Below are 16,396 nucleotides of genomic sequence, written 5' to 3'. Positions count from 1 at the left end.
TACCACTACTCCCTGCATGACTTCCTAGCGTATGGGATATTCCACGCCTGGTGTGTTCACGGGAAGTTCCCATGCCCAGTATGCAAGGAAGGTCTGAGGTTCATTTGGTTGCAGAAGGGTGGCAAGTATTCATCGTTCGACAAACATCAGCAATTCCTCCCTCTTGACCATGCATTCAGACGAGACATCAAGAACTTTACGAAAGGTGTCATAGTGATAGACCCTACACCACCGATAATGACTGGTGCCGCGGTTCATGAATAGATAGATGGTCTCGTGGTCAATCCAGAAGGTGGTTTTGTGGGATATGGAGAGCAGCATATGTGGACTCATAAGTCGGGCTTGACTCGGCTCCCCTATTTTGATGACCTTCTCCTTCCACACAACATTGATGTAATGCACATTGAAAAGAATGTCGCCGAGGCACTTTGGGCAACAATCATGGACATTCCTGACAAGTCAAAGGACAATGTTAAGGCTAGAGTGGATCTAGCAACGTTATGCGATAGACCAAACCAACATATGAAGCCTCCTAGTCGCGGCAAGACATGGAGAAGGCCTAAGGCCGATTTTGTCTTGAGCAAGCCCCAAAGGAGGGAAGTATTAGAATGGATCCAGACGTTAATGTTCCCTGATGGGTATGCAGCTAATTTGAGGAGGGGAGTGAACTTATCTACTATGTGAATCTTAGGGATGAAGAGTCATGACTACCACATATGGATTGAGTGGCTTCTTCCGGCGATGGTTCGAGGCTATGTCCCTGAGCATGTCTGGCTAGTGCTGGCAGAGTTGAGCTATTTCTTTCGCCAGGTTTATACCAAGGAGTTATCTCGAACCATGATTGCTGACTTGGAAAGAATGGCACCTGTGTTGCTCTGTAAGTTGGAGAAGATCTTTCCACCTGGCTTCTTCAATCCGATGCAGCATTTGATTTTGCACCTCCCGTATGAGGCACGAATGGGGGGCCCCGTGCAGGGCCATTGGTGCTATCCAATCGAGAGATGTCTAAAGGTTCTTCGAAAGAAATGTAGAAATAAATGCAAAATCGAGGCTTCCATTGCAAAGGCATACATTTTGGAGGAGGTTGCAAACTTCACAATAACATACTATAGTGACAACCTCCCTAGCGTGCATAATCCACCCTCTCGTTACAATGCTAGCGAAAATGAATCGAACCTTAGCCTTTTCCGAGGGCAACTCGGAAGCGCAAGTGCATCGACCCCCAAGACCTTGAATCATGAAGAGTGGCACCATATCATGCTATACATGTTGACCAACCTTGATGAAGTAGCGCCGTACATGCAGTAAGTTCTCAACGAACTTGTTAAATACGTCGTCACTATTCTGCATCTAACCCCCTTGTTTCTCGTTGGTACAGGGAATTTCTTCATGAATTCTGGCGTCAATCAAGGGATCCTACCCCGTAGCAGGTAGATACCCTTCTTAGACAGGGTGCGGGAAATGGAATGCCCGATTTCATTTCTTGGTTCAAACGGAAGGTACCCTCTAATTTAGCTCGTACTTAGTTTGACATTCCAAGTTACTCGTACGTGTGAATAATATAACGATGTATCCTGCTTGAGCTTGCAGGGCCAGAGGGATGCGTCTATGCGTGCTGAGTTGAGACAGGTTGCCGATGGCTTTGCCTATAGGGTCAGGTCATTTTCCGGTTATGACGTGAATGGATATCGCTTTCGCACAACAAGCTACGAGCAGAGTCGGCCCATTCGAAGAACCACAAGTTCTAGAGTTTTTACGCCCGGCGTTGATGAGGTCGAGTATTATGGAAGAATTGAAGAAATATACAAACTCAAGTTTCATGGTTCCAAACCTTTTAATCACATCATATTCAAATGCCATTGGTTTGATCCTGAAGTAACGAGACAGACATATTCTAATCTTGGGCTAGTCGAAATTCGACAGGATTCTATCTTACTAGGAGACGATGTCTATATTATGGCCCAACAGGCCATGCAAGTTTATTATCTCCCATATACGTGTCAAACCAAAAGTCATCTTAAGGGTTGGGATATTGTGCACAGGGTATCACCATACGGTAAAGTGTCTGTCCCAAATGATGAAGATTACAACTTAGACCCAAACACATATGACGGAGAGTTCTTTCAAGAAGAGGGACTAGAAGGGAGGTTTGAGATAGACTTAACTGAAGCGATCGGAATGGAAGTAGACAATGAAACGGTTATTGAAGAAGACGCTGGAGATGAGGTGCAAAATGTGAAGGACTTACAAATGCTTGAGCGATTACATTTAGACAATGACAATGGCAACATTGCTCATTCGGATAGTGTTGATTATTTCGACATGATTGATAGTGACGATGAGACTTATGATTCAGCTAATCCCGATCATGAAGATTATTTCTAATACATGTAATACTATGTTATTTTGTAATTACATTTTGTTTATTTTGCATCTCTTTCTAAGTACTTCTTGTTTATCTGTGCATATTGGTTTACTCTTTTTAATTGCAGGTGATTGAACAAAGATGGTGGGCGGTGGGATGAGGAAGCTAGGTGATGATACTTGTGGTTGTTAATGGTACTTCTATTTGCAATTGTGGTTGTAGATGATGGAGCACTTGGATTACTTGTCAACTTATTTGTGATATATTGTGAGACATGTGACGTTTGTGATATATATGTGGTGTTAGATATCTGTGCTGTTGATGATATATATGTGATGTTGGTGATGTTTGTTATATATATCTTCTGTTTGTTTGGATGGAATGTAAAAACAAATAAAAAAGACTGTTTTCAGTCACTTTGCCGAGTGCAATGGCCATTTCACTCGGCAAAGTGATGACTTGGGAACATGCCGGGGAACATGCTTTGCCGAGTGCATAGGCCATTGCACTCGGCAAACATCACAGATTTGCCGAGTGCCACGGGCCAGGCACTCGGCAAAGATCGCCTGTTTGCCGAGTGTCTTGCCGGTGGCACTCTGCACAGTGGCCACCTTTGCCGAGTGTTTGAGTCAACGGCGCTCGGCAAAGAGGCGACCTTTGCCGAGTGCTTGACCTTGACACTCGACAAAGCCACCGTCATGGTGGCGCTTGTCGTCATGGTGACTTTTCTTTGCTGAGTGTCAGATTAGCACTTGGCAAAGGCTTTGCTGAGTGCCCGATAAAGTGCACTCAACAAAGAGGTCTTTGCCAATCAACTGTTTACCGAGCGCCCTTTGCCAAGTGTAACACTCGGCAAAGGCTTTGCCGAGTGTATATCGGCCTTTGCCGAGTGCCTGAGGCACTCGACAAAGAAGCCGCCTCCGGTAGTGAACACACACACACACACACACACACTTTGTTCCCACATAACTAGCTCACAGATGACCCATAACAACTTGAAGCCATCTAAGTTTTCAGAATTTTATACAGACCGTAGACACTTAAATTTGACTTGCAACAGTCAAAAAATGATTTTGACAACAAAGAGTATCCCACCAACAACTTCTATGGTATCCATTAGTCCCTATCGAATCTCCCCATCTAAATTTTGGTTGTCTGCAGATCCATTTAAATTCCTATTGCTTTAAATCCGGAGCAAACAAAAGGTAATGTATCCTTTCTAATATGCCCAAAAAGCGAAACGTGAGACAAGGTTGGAAATACCATAACGGTCTTTAGTATTGTAAATCTAGTTCTGCCACTAGCATTTGGACAGTACAAAATAATTTTGAACAAGAATCTTGAAGATGTCGCTCAAGGTTCTTAGGCTTTTTCCCATCTCCTTCTTTTGTAGTCAATTTACGATTCATCTACAAAGTAGCAGACAAGTTTGTAAGCATGTGAAAAATGATATTTAAACCCTATTACATGTAGTCATAGTGATGTTCCAGATTCAATCATACCTCATTGGGAATAATTCATCTCCATGCTTAGAGACATCCTTAAGCTTCTTCGTAAACCCTCTCAATGTTTTTAGGATCCGTTGAAGATCACGAAGTCACACGGGCATTATCTAAGGCAAAGGTTTATCCAAATCATTCTGTAGATTAGCTCCACACAGCACACAGCTCAGATATCTATAATTTTTTACTCTGATTTGTCTAACTTTGGCTGAGCATATTTGATATGTGGAACTGAAAGGTCAGAACATTGTTAAATTTTTCCTTACAGTTAGTAGACAGTTGTGCCTCAGAATGGATTTCCTACAAAATTGACAAAAAACAAATTATTTGCAAAGGGACCAATGCAAATACAATTTAACTTTTTGCCAAACTGAAAGGTCCCTAGTTTGGTTTTGGTAATTGAGTGACAACCTAGGTGGACTAATGTGTTTAAATATAAGATACACAGGTGATTAGTCCACTGGTACACTTGTGTGAGCAACTCATTCCATGACGTTGAAGATGGCTTGGATTTGTTGCAAGGCTCACACATGTGATGAAGGAGAGCATTGCATATGAGACATGACATGGAGTCATGTGACTAAGGTGGAGAAGATCAAGACAAGACTTGGCTTGATGGACCGGTTGCAAGCGTGAAAGGCAAGTTGGAGGCTTTGGAGAGATGGACTGTGTGGCGGTGAAGCATGAGCAAGACTTGGCGCTAATGGACGAAGGCAACGGTGAAAAGCAAGTGATGTCAAGATCAATGAACCAACAAGGTCACGTGATGATATGAAGTGGATCATATCATTTGTGATTAGTTGGTGCATGTGTTGCATCAACATTGGAGGAGATGGAATGGAAGGCGCAAGGCAAAGGTATATTTGTAGGTTATTTCATTTCACCGGTCATAGGTGTGTATAGAAGTTTATGATCGGGTTTAGGATAGATGGCCGTACTATCAAGAGGGACAAACTTGTTTGCATATCGATCATCTAGTGCCACTCGAGTGATCTAACTTTGCATCGTTGCTAGGATCGAGTGGCATGGCAAGTTGAGTGGCTAATTCTTTGAAAAATTATTGTGAAAATGATAACACGCATGCACATGGTGGTGTAGACTTGGTGGTGTTGGCACATTTGCTAAGGAGAAGTTGTTGGAGTTGAATTGGATCAACTTGGAGAAGAGAGAAAGGTTTTTCGGTGTACTCCGAACTATGCGATGGCTATTGGATTGGAATTTTGTGTTGACCCATTTTTCTTTGGATCAGTTTTACTAGTGGGTTGTATAGCCCTCAGAGTAAACTTTCCAAAATACCCAAGATCATCGAATTCGAAGTTTGGAGCTAAGAGTTATAGTCGTTTTAGCGTTGAAAGGTCTGTGACCGGACTCTATGACCTGCGCGTCCGATCAGAGAGTCCGGTCAATGTTTCTTTCACGTGCAGAATCGACCGGACGCTAAGGGAGTCCGCGGTCAGTGATGACCTGATGCGTCCGATCATCAAAAGAGCTCTCTAGAACCTCTCTAGAAATGACTAGACCCTAGGAGAGTCAAGTCCGGTCGCGGGAGAAAGCAGAGTCCGGTCAGTTGTGTAGAGATGCATTGGTAACCAGACTCATCCTCGACGCGTCCGGTCGTTGGACCTAGGCGCGTCTGGTCAGAAGCATGCGCGTGCGGAAGCTAGCCATTGGAGCCCAATGGTCGGCTACGAAAGGAGGGGACACGTGGCATCATCCTAGCGACCGGACTATGTGACCTTCGTGTTCGGTCGTTATGACCTGCGAGTCCGGTCAGTGTGTATTTTGTCCAGTGAATGGGCAACGGCTCTTTTAGCCCTTGGGGCTATAAATAGAAGTGGTGGCCAGCTTTGGGCTGGTAGCGGAGCACTCTCACGCCTATGTGCCTTGTGTAGGAGTGCTTGGATGCCCTCTAACTCACTTGTGCTTGCAAGAGTGTGAATCAATTGCGAGTGAGTGTGATTCTAGTGCGTTGTATTGTGAGATTGTATCGAGTGGTACTAGGTGTTCGAGTTGCAAGCCGATGGTGCTTGTTACTCTTGGAGGTTGCCACCTCTTAGACGGCTTGGTGGTGGTCTCCGTCGAAGCACGTAGAGAAGATTGTGCGGTGCTCCGGTGAAGTGATTTGTGAGGGGTATTGTGCTCACCCCGCGGGAGCCGCGAAGAGCAACTCTAGTTGAACGTGTCATTGAGCTACCCTCACTTGTGGGTAGGTTCTTGCGGTGCCCAACGTGTAGGCTTGGCGGGTGATGCCAATTAGCCGTTGAACCACCAAGTGAGCGGTCGACACAACGGGGACTAGTTTGGTAGCAACCAAGTGAACCTTGGAATAAAAATCACCGTGTCATCCTTGTCTTCTCGTTAGTTTGCATACCCTTTATACAAGCTTGTATTTACATTTATATACATTGTGCTTGTGTAGTTGTTCTTATAATTAGTTAGCTTGTGTAGCCTGCTAGTTACCTTCTTGCTTGTGTAGCATAGAACTAGCTCTTACATGACTAATTTGGTTTGAGTAACCTTGTTAGTCATATTATTTAGTTTGTGTAGCTAAGTATTTTACGCTTTTTAATTTAGCTCGTGTAGCCTTATTACTGAGCATCGCTACAGATGAAACATCCGTATCCGATGGGCCGGTTGCACTTATCTCCTCACCCATCCACTTTTTTATAAGTCCACCACAACTCCCGTCAAACCTAATTGTACCCCACGACCGCATATCCCGTCAGCTCCTCCACATTGCATCCTCCCTTAAAAAATCGCATCTCTAATCTAGATTGCTAGGCGGCGGTACTTTGATCCGGATTGCTAGGCGCTGGTGCCATCAGAGGAGAATCGCCAGCTGCCCAGCGCTGATCCGGAGGAGTGCCTAGGGACGAGGGCAGTGGCAACAGTGAGACCCTGCCAGCGCTGATCCGGAGGAGTGCCTTGGGTCAGCAGCGGCGGCGAGACCTTGCCAGCGCTGATCCGGAGGAGTGCCTGGGGGCGGCGGCGGTGAGACCCTAGGGGCGGCACCGGCGGCGGCGAGACGCTAGCGGCGGCACCGTACCAGGAGCAGCGGCATCGTGGACCTTGTGAACAACCCTTCACCGGCTGCCACATCCTGCATATCAGGATCACAGCAACATGGGTTCCCCATAATCCCAGGTGACGTCGGAGGATACTGATAGCCTCAACTACTCAGGGCCGTTCTTCTACAGATCTACGCTGTGTTCTAAGTTCAATCACTCTTTACGCTATGCTCTCTTGTCAGAAGTTCACTACTGTTCTTAACAAAATAGGGTCTTGCAATTTGTAGGAAATAGTGGCCGGGCAGTGTATCGAAGACTTTTGCAGCCAGTTTACATGCCAAACAACATTAGTTCTTAATGAAGAGCTGTTTGGGTACAGGTATATCTGTACAAGTTGGCCCATGCAACAGATTTATTATTTATACATGCTAAAAAGATCAATGCTCTTATATATAGTGAAAATGAATCCTTCTTATTTTTTCTAGACTTCAGTGCTCTAACCTCCGATTGTGAGTTGTTGAAAATGTTCTAGCATTTGTTTATTTTTTGTGTGTTAGTACTCTTTATTTTTACTCGAGTTCAGTAGTTGTTGACGACCTAAACCAACACTGTAGTTGTGTAGTTTTATCGTGGCGAGGATTAGATCCTGATTTATTTAATTTTCTTTTATTTTAGGATTATCATGGAGCTGTAAGGATCTGATGGAAATTTGATTTCCCACACAAGAACTGTCCAGACAGTGCATATATATTGGTAAGTTTTCACACTCCCTATAAATCATTATGTGTCATTTCTGTTGGCTTGACCTTTTAATTTCGTTCATATATTCCTTAAGGCATCTGTTCGAGTGTGTTCACAATATCTTTTTAATTTTGTTCATATATTCCTTAACGCATTGTTCGAATTTGTTCACAGGACCAGATCGTAGAGTGGATGTTTAGTGATTGTTTATTTTTTGCAAACCATGTGTGCAGCAATTATTGTGGTCTTGCACAAAGGAGATTGCAGCAGGTTTTGATATGGCTGCCTGGCAGAAACTCTGCAGAAACATGGGTCAAAGGTGATTGCTTGATTACTGAATCCTGATTCAGATAATGTACTTGTGCAAATTAGGGCATATATCTCATGAACTCCAACATTATTATTACATGGAACTGGGCATATATCACCTTTTTTACGAGGTCAGATAGCTCTATATCACATTATTATTAGCAACGCATATATAGCCCAGGACTGACTATGCAAACCTGTATGTAAATTGTAGTTTGACTCCACTGTGCTAAGGTTGAGATGTAATCCAACTCTGCAAGTGAAAGATTAGTATATTAACCATTCTGATTTTAATTTTCTTATATTTTTGGCGTGGACTGTACATTGAAAGATTTACCTATTTTCCTTTGCATCCAAGGTTAGTTTGTATGATAAACAATCAACTAAGTTGGAATCATCTAAAAAGAGTGTACCAACAGAGCAGGCATGCAACTATGGCAAGGTGGACTCATTAAATTTTTAGACTGAAAGTGTGATGCCAAGTAAACCTAGAATCTGAATCCTCACATGATTAATCCTACTATGACTTCAGACATGACTGGCTCACTTTGGAAATATGCTGATCAAAATTTTTCTGAATCTGCAGTTGCAGAGGCGCAGTGGTGGTTGTGGCATTGCAGATATGATGTTTATTCTTCAAAGAAGAGCAGGTCTGATCAAATTACTAGAAGATTAATCCCTATTGCTTTTCGAAAAACACTAGAACATGATTGAACTAGTCATGACTTTATAGTACAGTTTGTGTGACCTTATTGAAATCATGTTCCTTTATTTCGATGGGAGCTAGTTTTGTTGATAATGTTGTGAATTTCATATATAACATTTCATATGTAGGGATGTTTTTCTTAGGGTATTGTACCAAAATGTTTGTATAGTTACTATATTTTGCACCTTTTTTCCTCGCAGGATCGATGAAATAGGAACACGTGATGAATAGATGGTTGGTGGCATTGTAGATGGCTTATTTATGTTTTGTATATTTTATTCCCATATGAATGTTGTATACAAAAAAAATTGCCCTGAATTTTTCGGATGGTGTTCATTGTAACGCAACAATTACTTCTTAATATATGGCTGAGAGTTTTTTATTTCTCATGTGTGAGATGATCTCCAATTTTTCATTATATTGCAAATGAATTATTTATTTATTTGGGTCCAAATTATAATAATTTTCAATATTAATGTTCATTATATGATTTATTATTCCTTGTTAGGCATGTAAGCATTGCAACAATCCACACTATACGTAGCAATGTATTATACAAACCATTCGACTATGGTTAGTACACATGTAAGCCTTGCAATAGCCATTAATATCGGTTGCAAGTTTGCAACGTTTATTTATAAGTGTTACCAACATATATGTAAGTGTTGCAATAGACCCTTCCAACGCCATTTCTGGCAACGTATAATAATGCGTTGGTATAGGCCTCACATGCATATATGAAATTTTAGCAACGCATATATACATTGCAAAAAGGGGTGTCATTTTGTAGTGTGCTTACTAGATTGTGTAGGTGCTCCCTAGTTTGATTGAAGTATCAGTTGCATAGGTTTGTGTGACCTTGTAAGGTAGAATTGGATAGGTGAGCACTAACTAGCCCGGCACCTTCGTTATCTCTTTAGGATCTCTATAAGGTGCTTGTGAACCTAGATAGAGGAGTGTAGTCTTGGCTAGACCGATAGTTTTAATTCCGTATTTGTTTCGGTTAGCCGACGCGATTAAGTTTTAGAAAAGACTATTCACCCCCTCTAGTCCACCATCTCGACCTAGTCCACCATCTCGACCTTACACAAACTCTAACAAGTACTTCATTATTTGGGATGTACCTCATGCCATTAATCTCTTCATTCTACCTAATATAACTGGGTGAACAAGACATTGCCCAATTCTAACTAGGATGGAGGTTAACCCTAAGTATTTTATTTGTTTGAGGACACATTTTACAACATGTTGAAAGGAATAATCTATTCGTTTTGCACACAGGTTAAAAGTTCATTCTTGATTATGCCAAATTATGGGATATTTCTATGGAAATTCAACAAATACGGTCTATGTAAAAATTATTTCCAAAGTTTGTCAAAGTTGAGTTGTAGTTTCCAACATCATTCTTTTGTTTTCTATAGATATGTGATAAGAGTAGAGTGTTCAGAGCAGAGTGTCTCATTGAGCCTCCCGTGAAAGGAAAGCGGTGGTTGTTTAATAGTGGTGGGCAAATGGTGCTCTTGTGAGTTGTGACCATTATATATGGAACACTGCAATGTATTTTTCCTTTGGAAAGTCTTGCAAACTAGTACGTGTTTTTACTCAACGCATCAGTTTTGCATGAGGTTTGTAGAGTTCTTTTTATATTTGGAGTGGATGAGTAAAGTCTTTTCTAGAGAACTGTTTTTAAGCTAGCATGAAAGCATAAGTCTCTTTGGGTGGACTCACACCCTACAATACTAATTAGGTTTTTTGAAGATGGCCCCAATATATTTTCGGGAATTGCTCTCGAAAGTGCCCTTATACAACTGATTGTAGAAATAGGACCTTAATAGGGTGGGTTTGGAAGTGTCCCGAACCCCCAAAAATTAATTTTCAGCTGCTACAAGAAATATTTTTTAAAAACTAATTCTCATGCCGGAGCATGCATCATATGGTCGTGGGCTTGTGGCATTGCAGGTTGCAAGTTCCCCAATTTGTCCCGAACATTCCAGGGATTCTAAGGCTCGTGCAAAACCCTCCATGGCACAACCACACCGCCACTATTGGAAATAGGAATATCCCGAATGGTGCAACTAAATATAAATATAGACAAAACAATTAAAAAATAAAATTCACTCTAGGTCCCTGAACATGTCTTCAAGTGTCAGATAGGTCCCCAAAGTCCCAATTTGCATTTCTGGGTCCTTAGAATTTGTTTCACTACTACAATAATCTTATTGCAGGAGGGCCTTTTTTATTTTCCGAGGCGGGCATCACACCCGCCATGGTCTAAAGGTCACAGCTAATGGCTTTTTTCCCAAGCAGTTCCTGTGCCTGCCTCTGAAAATCAATTAAAAAATAAAAAACAAAAGCCCGCCAGCAAACCCATTCCGAAGCCCACCGGCGAGCCTGCCTACTCCGCCCCCCTACCGCCACCCCATGCACCACCGCTGTCGGTGTTTTTGGACCACTGACGAGTAAATTTGTATTTGCGCGTCTGGCTCGGATGGTGTGCTCAGAGGACACAAGGGTTTATACTGGTTCGGGTGGAACGTCCCTACGTCCAATTCGCTGCTGCTCGTGTTACTGGCACTTGGTTTGCAGTATGTGTTACAAACAGGCGAGAGAGGGAAAGGATCACAAGTCTCTGGTGGAAGGAGTGAAAGGGTGCTGAGAGATCGCTTGCCGCTCAGCCATGTGCTTGTGTCGTGCTCTTGTGTTTTCTATCTCCTGGTCAGATCTCCCGGGTAGGGGCGCCCTGCTTTTTCTTTTATAGGCGAAGGAAAAGCGCAGGTTACAGCGGAGGAAAAGGAGAAGAACGAGAGAGAAGAAGGCTTCCAGGATCACCGGGTCCTTCTTCTCCTTCATGCGGGTCCCGCCAATCCTGTAGATGTCAATAGGGACGGCTCCACGTCATGGCCTTGTTCGTAACTGGCGCCATGCACAGGCGTCATCCGCAGGTCATGGCGTTCCATTCCGTCTTGGCGGACATCGTGGTGAACTGATGTGCCTGTCATCCTTCGTACGAGGGTTAGGCAGAATAGCACCACCATGCCCGACACTGTTCTTGATGTGAATCCTTAGGTATGGCCCATCATGGCCATGGGTTACATCAAGGCGTGCCAGTCTCTTGCCTGGTGTCAGAGTTTTGACCTAGGCCCATACGCTTGGACCTAGAGTGGTTAGCGGCGGTATGGGTTCCCGTCAGATGAGACGGAGCCCGCGGCCTTGGGCAAGACCCCTGTGGCCTCGAGGTCAAGCGAGACGGAGCCCGCATCCTTGGGGTCGGACGAGACAGAGCCCACACCCAAGGAGTCGGGCGAGGCGAAGCCCGTACCCAAGGGATGGGGCGACACGGAGCCTGTACCCAAGGGGTCAGACGAGACGGAGCCCGTGACCTTGGGGGTCAGGCGAGACAGAGCCTACGACCATAGGGGTCGGGCGAGACGGGACCCACACCCAAGGGGTCGGGCGAGACAGGACCCGCACCCAAGGGGTCGGGCAAGACGGGACCCATACCCAAGGGATCAGGCGAGACGGAGCCCACGGCCTTGGGGTCGGGCGAGATCTTTTAATATGTCTCAGGCCATCCGAGGGAGTCAACGTGGCCGCTAACCTCCTTGCTTTGGCTATCCCTACTATCGATACCCGACACTAGCCCCTGAGCCTGCGGAGGAGTAGAATGCTCCTTTGGAGGCTTCTCCAGATGGGAGGACTCTGAGGGTCTTGGCCTTCTTTTTGTAGCCCGCGGTGTGTCCTGGTAGGGCAGCAGTTCCCTTTTGTCATGATCGGTCTCCTTGGGGGCATGTAACCATAGGATTCAGGAGGTGGGAAAGATTTTTCTTGATTTCAGTCCCCTAAGATCCGATCGGTCCACCGTCGTACTGTTACCGCGTGTTTGGTCTCCTTGCGAGTCCAACTTTCCTCGAGCCCCTACGCGTAGCAAGGGTCCGATCAAGGGTTGGCTCATCTTTGTGATCGTCGTCTCTCAAGCATTTTTTCGATAAAATGGTGGGGTTAAGCCATGCCGTGTTTTTCCTTGATGGATGAAACATGGTGCTCGGTGAGCTGTTAACAGGCTAATCCAAGTGGGGCCCCAGCCTCTCATTCGTGGGGGTCTAGCATGGGTCAACTGGTGACCGACTCCAAACTCTTGGCGGTCAGTCCATATAGTTCTTGGATCTGTTCGATCGGTCCCAGGGTCTCGTTGCCTTTCTTCGAGGAAAAACCATGGACTGGGAATCGACCAAGACTCGAACGTGGGTCGGGATGCCCACGGCGCTCGTGCGCCCGGGTACTGGCTGCTAGTGCGTCCATCCCTTTCCATCCCTCGCTCTAAGGGTGCCCCGAGCGGCTGTGAACCTGTCGGTGGGCTAGCCTTTTGAACTCCTGGTGCTAAATTGTCCGTAGGAGCATTTTCAGCTCTGGATCCCTTCTTACCTGCGATGGTTCTTGGCCCATTCAACGGGCTAACTATCATCCGGCGTATCCTTCGAGGGCGTGACCAGAGATAGCGTGCGCGTGATCTTTGGATGGAGGTGACGTGACGCAGTGTAGCGGGCGCGTGAATCTAGGTGGACGGTTCGCCTTCTCGCCCCGCGCCTCCCTATAAATAGCGGCTTCCTCCTTTGCCTTCCTACACACCAAAAATATAGCCTTACCTTCTCCGTTTCTCCGCCACCACCGTTCGGATCTGCCATGGCTGCTAATCCATCGTAGGAGCCCTAGATCTGTAGCCTCCACTTCTCCGCTGTCGCCTTTGCTTCTCCGCAGCCGCCTCCCTCCTCCATGGATTCGTGGTACCGCTCCGATGTTACCCATGCGCGCATGGAGGGTCTCATCAAGCATAGTCTTCTCCGTAGGAGGACCGATGTGGCAGAGTGGCTTATGCCCAGCCGTGAGGATGCACCGGCACTGCATGATGGCTACGTCGTCTCCTTCGCGCTTTTCCATGAGCGCGGACTCGCGGTTCCTCCCCACCCATTCTTCCAGGGTCTGCTGCACCACTATCAGATCGAACTACAGCACTTGAACCCTAATGGGATCCAGCACATCATGGCCTTCATCACGATGTATGAGGGGTACCTGGGGATCGAGCCCTACTTCGAGCTCTGGAGATATTTCTTCTCCATCTCCTTGATCAAGAAGAAGGAGAGAGGCCGGGAGACCCCGGTGCCGATGGGATGCACAAGCATCCACCTCTAGGGCAGCGGGTGGCCGAGCAGATGCCCTACCAGCTCTCCGAATCCAACAAGGGGTGGCACTCGCATTGTTTCTACCTAAAGAATGACCTTGCCCATCCCTTGTTGGTCTTCTCTGGGCGTCTGATCGAAGAGGTACCACCGTCATGGTTGTGGGGGCCACTCGTCAAGGAGAAGTATAGGATGCATGACCTCCTTGAGGCTATCGTGTTCCTAAAGACCCATGGCCTCTGCGGGGCTAGCGTCATCGGGGGGTATCATGCGAGAAGGGTGGCGCCCCTGATGGCGCGCGTTCTCCCGCTGTATGGGATGACACCCGATGCGCTGCTCGTCAGGATGACGCTCGCCCAGGGGCTGCTCTAGGACAGCGAGGTCACGCAACGCGTCAAGGAGGCCACAGGGGAGGCCAACGTCGTGTTCCCGATCCTAGGGCATCCTATGATGTGGCCGGAGGTGGGCTTCATCGAGCTACCAGTGGGGTTAGCCTTTTGGGACTCTGTCGCACCACTGCTAGAGCATGCGGCCATGATGGCGGTGAACCATGCCGTAGATGAACAAAGGAAGAAGAAGGATGATGAGGAGAAGAAATGGCGGTCGAAGCAGCGAGCGAAGCTGCAGCGAGGGAAGCGGCGTCAAGGCTCGTTAGAAGACAAGGAGGAAGAAAAAGAGGAGGAGGAGGATGATGGCTCCATGTCACCCATCCCGTGGGATGATCTGGCCGCTGAGGACGAGGACTTGCCTTTGTCATAGGCAGGGGCCTTCCTGTGGCATGTCCTGAGGCAGGAGGGGGAGGACACGCCCCTAGAGCCGGTAGAATCAAGCCGCACCGCCCCGTCTGGACCTTCGACGGTAGCCTTAGAACTGGTGGAGTCAGGCCACCTCGCCTCATTCAGGCCTTCGATGGCAGCCCTAGAGCCAGTGGAAATAGGTCGCCCCGCTCTGTCCGAGCCCTCAGCGGCGCCTTCGGAGTCGACGGGAGGGCTCGAAGCGGCAACATGCCGACGAGGAGCTGTCGGGGTTGGGCAAGCCAGCCCCAAAGTGTCCTTGTATGATGGCGTCAAGGTGAGTCAGGAGTTTTTTGTCATCCTTCCGTCCTAACAAACTTTTGCTATGAACTGACCACCATGTCCCTTGTAGCGTCGGAGGACATGGGACTCTCCTACGGCTCTCCCTGAAAAAGATCCTACTCCAGCAAACGCGCCCGAAGCCGGCTGGCGCCACGCCGGTGGAGGGCGTGAGTGGCGTCAAGGCCACGACATCGACCAAGGAGGCATAGCCGATGGCTGCATCCATGGGAGAGTAAGTGGAGGAGGGCACGTCCAGGGAGCCCATGGCGGGTGCGGCGCGGCCGGTCATATCCTCGACATCGCCGGCTAAGGCGGCACGGCTAGAGCCATCATCCATGTAGGAAATCATGTCCGCGGTGGGGTGGATGGAAGGGGGCGCACTCGAGGCATCCTTTGCGGATGTGGCAACAGGGCAGGCCTCCGTGTCTGTCTCTCACCCCCTCTATCGCTAGAGGAGCCGCTCTAGAGGAGTTGCCGCTGCCAGAGAGGTCAGCGCTGCTTGAGGTCGGCGCGGGGACGTCCCAGTCTCTGGTCTGGGTGGCTACCCTCAATGAAGCTGCAAAGGAGAGGGAATGGGGCAGCGTCCACATGGAGGTTGGAGACGCGGTTCACGTCCTGACCACCATGCTAAGCTCGATCCGTGATATTGTCACTTTAGTTGGCCAGGTATAATATGATCGTGCTTCTGACCCTCATGTTATCTTTCCGTGCCTCTAAGTCTTGTCTTCTTCATAGATCCTTATGGCCCACAGCTAGGAGAAGTCCTAGTTCCTTGCTAAGGAGATGTGGCGGAGTGAGGGGCTAACTGTACAGCTTGCTGCCGCCCATCAGGAGGTGGCTGAGCTTGCCCATGCTACCCAGGAGGTGGCCGACCTCCGAGTTAGGGAGAAGGATGCTCGTGACGATGCCCACAAGGCCTAGCGAAAGTTTGCAGCCCTGATCAAGAGGGCACACACAGACGTCGTGGAGGCTGAATGGCTATAGAAGGAGCGGGACAATTTGCTTCGGGACATAGAGGAGCTCCACACAGAGGCCGAGCTATCTCACTAGGAGTGCGCCGACGCTCAGCAGCGGATCGACCACCTCAAGGATGAGCTTTAGAGGGAGAGGGACCTAAAGGTTGTAGCCAAGGGATGTTGCTGGGCTCGCCACGAAAGTCAGTCAGCGCCAAGAAGACGTCCAGCGCCTAGAGGTTGAGGTGACCCGGCAGCACGATGAGGTGCATAGGCTTCTGGCAGACGTGGATGGTAAGTCTTTGGTTTCCCTTGTTGTCTTACTCCCTAGAATCCGTGGTAAGCCCTTTTGACATGGTTAGTACATGACTTGGGCAGGTCTCTATGACAAGCTCGGGGCGAAGGTGGTGAAGAGCCATGGTCTAGAGAAGGAGCTCAGCGAGGTGAAGGACACCCTCCAGAAGGAGAGGGATGAACATGACTACCAACGCGTCGCCGTTCAGCTAGTCTACAATAAGCTCGAGCTGGCCCTAAAGCAGGAGACAAGCTTGCTCACGGTTCA

General features: G+C 47.3%; 1 long non-coding RNA gene across 2 annotated transcripts; it reads left to right on the top strand.

Annotated features, from left to right (window-relative positions):
- Positions 1-6,584: 6,584 nt before the first annotated feature.
- LOC136482174 (uncharacterized) lies at positions 6,585-8,998 on the top strand. 2 transcript variants are annotated; one of them, XR_010764999.1, is made up of 6 exons: positions 6,585-7,011; positions 7,163-7,254; positions 7,551-7,628; positions 7,850-7,935; positions 8,512-8,575; positions 8,832-8,998. It is a non-coding gene; the product is annotated as an uncharacterized lncRNA (long non-coding RNA). The 2 variants fall into 2 exon arrangements; XR_010764998.1 differs by having other exon boundaries at positions 7,791-7,935.
- Positions 8,999-16,396: the final 7,398 nt, after the last annotated feature.

The sequence above is a fragment of the Miscanthus floridulus genome, chromosome 9, assembly GCF_019320115.1.
Source record: "Miscanthus floridulus cultivar M001 chromosome 9, ASM1932011v1, whole genome shotgun sequence".
In the NCBI taxonomy this organism is placed as follows: Eukaryota; Viridiplantae; Streptophyta; class Magnoliopsida; order Poales; family Poaceae; genus Miscanthus; species Miscanthus floridulus.
The sequence above is the reverse complement of the archived record's forward strand: the minus strand, read 5'-3'. Positions and strand labels throughout refer to the sequence as shown.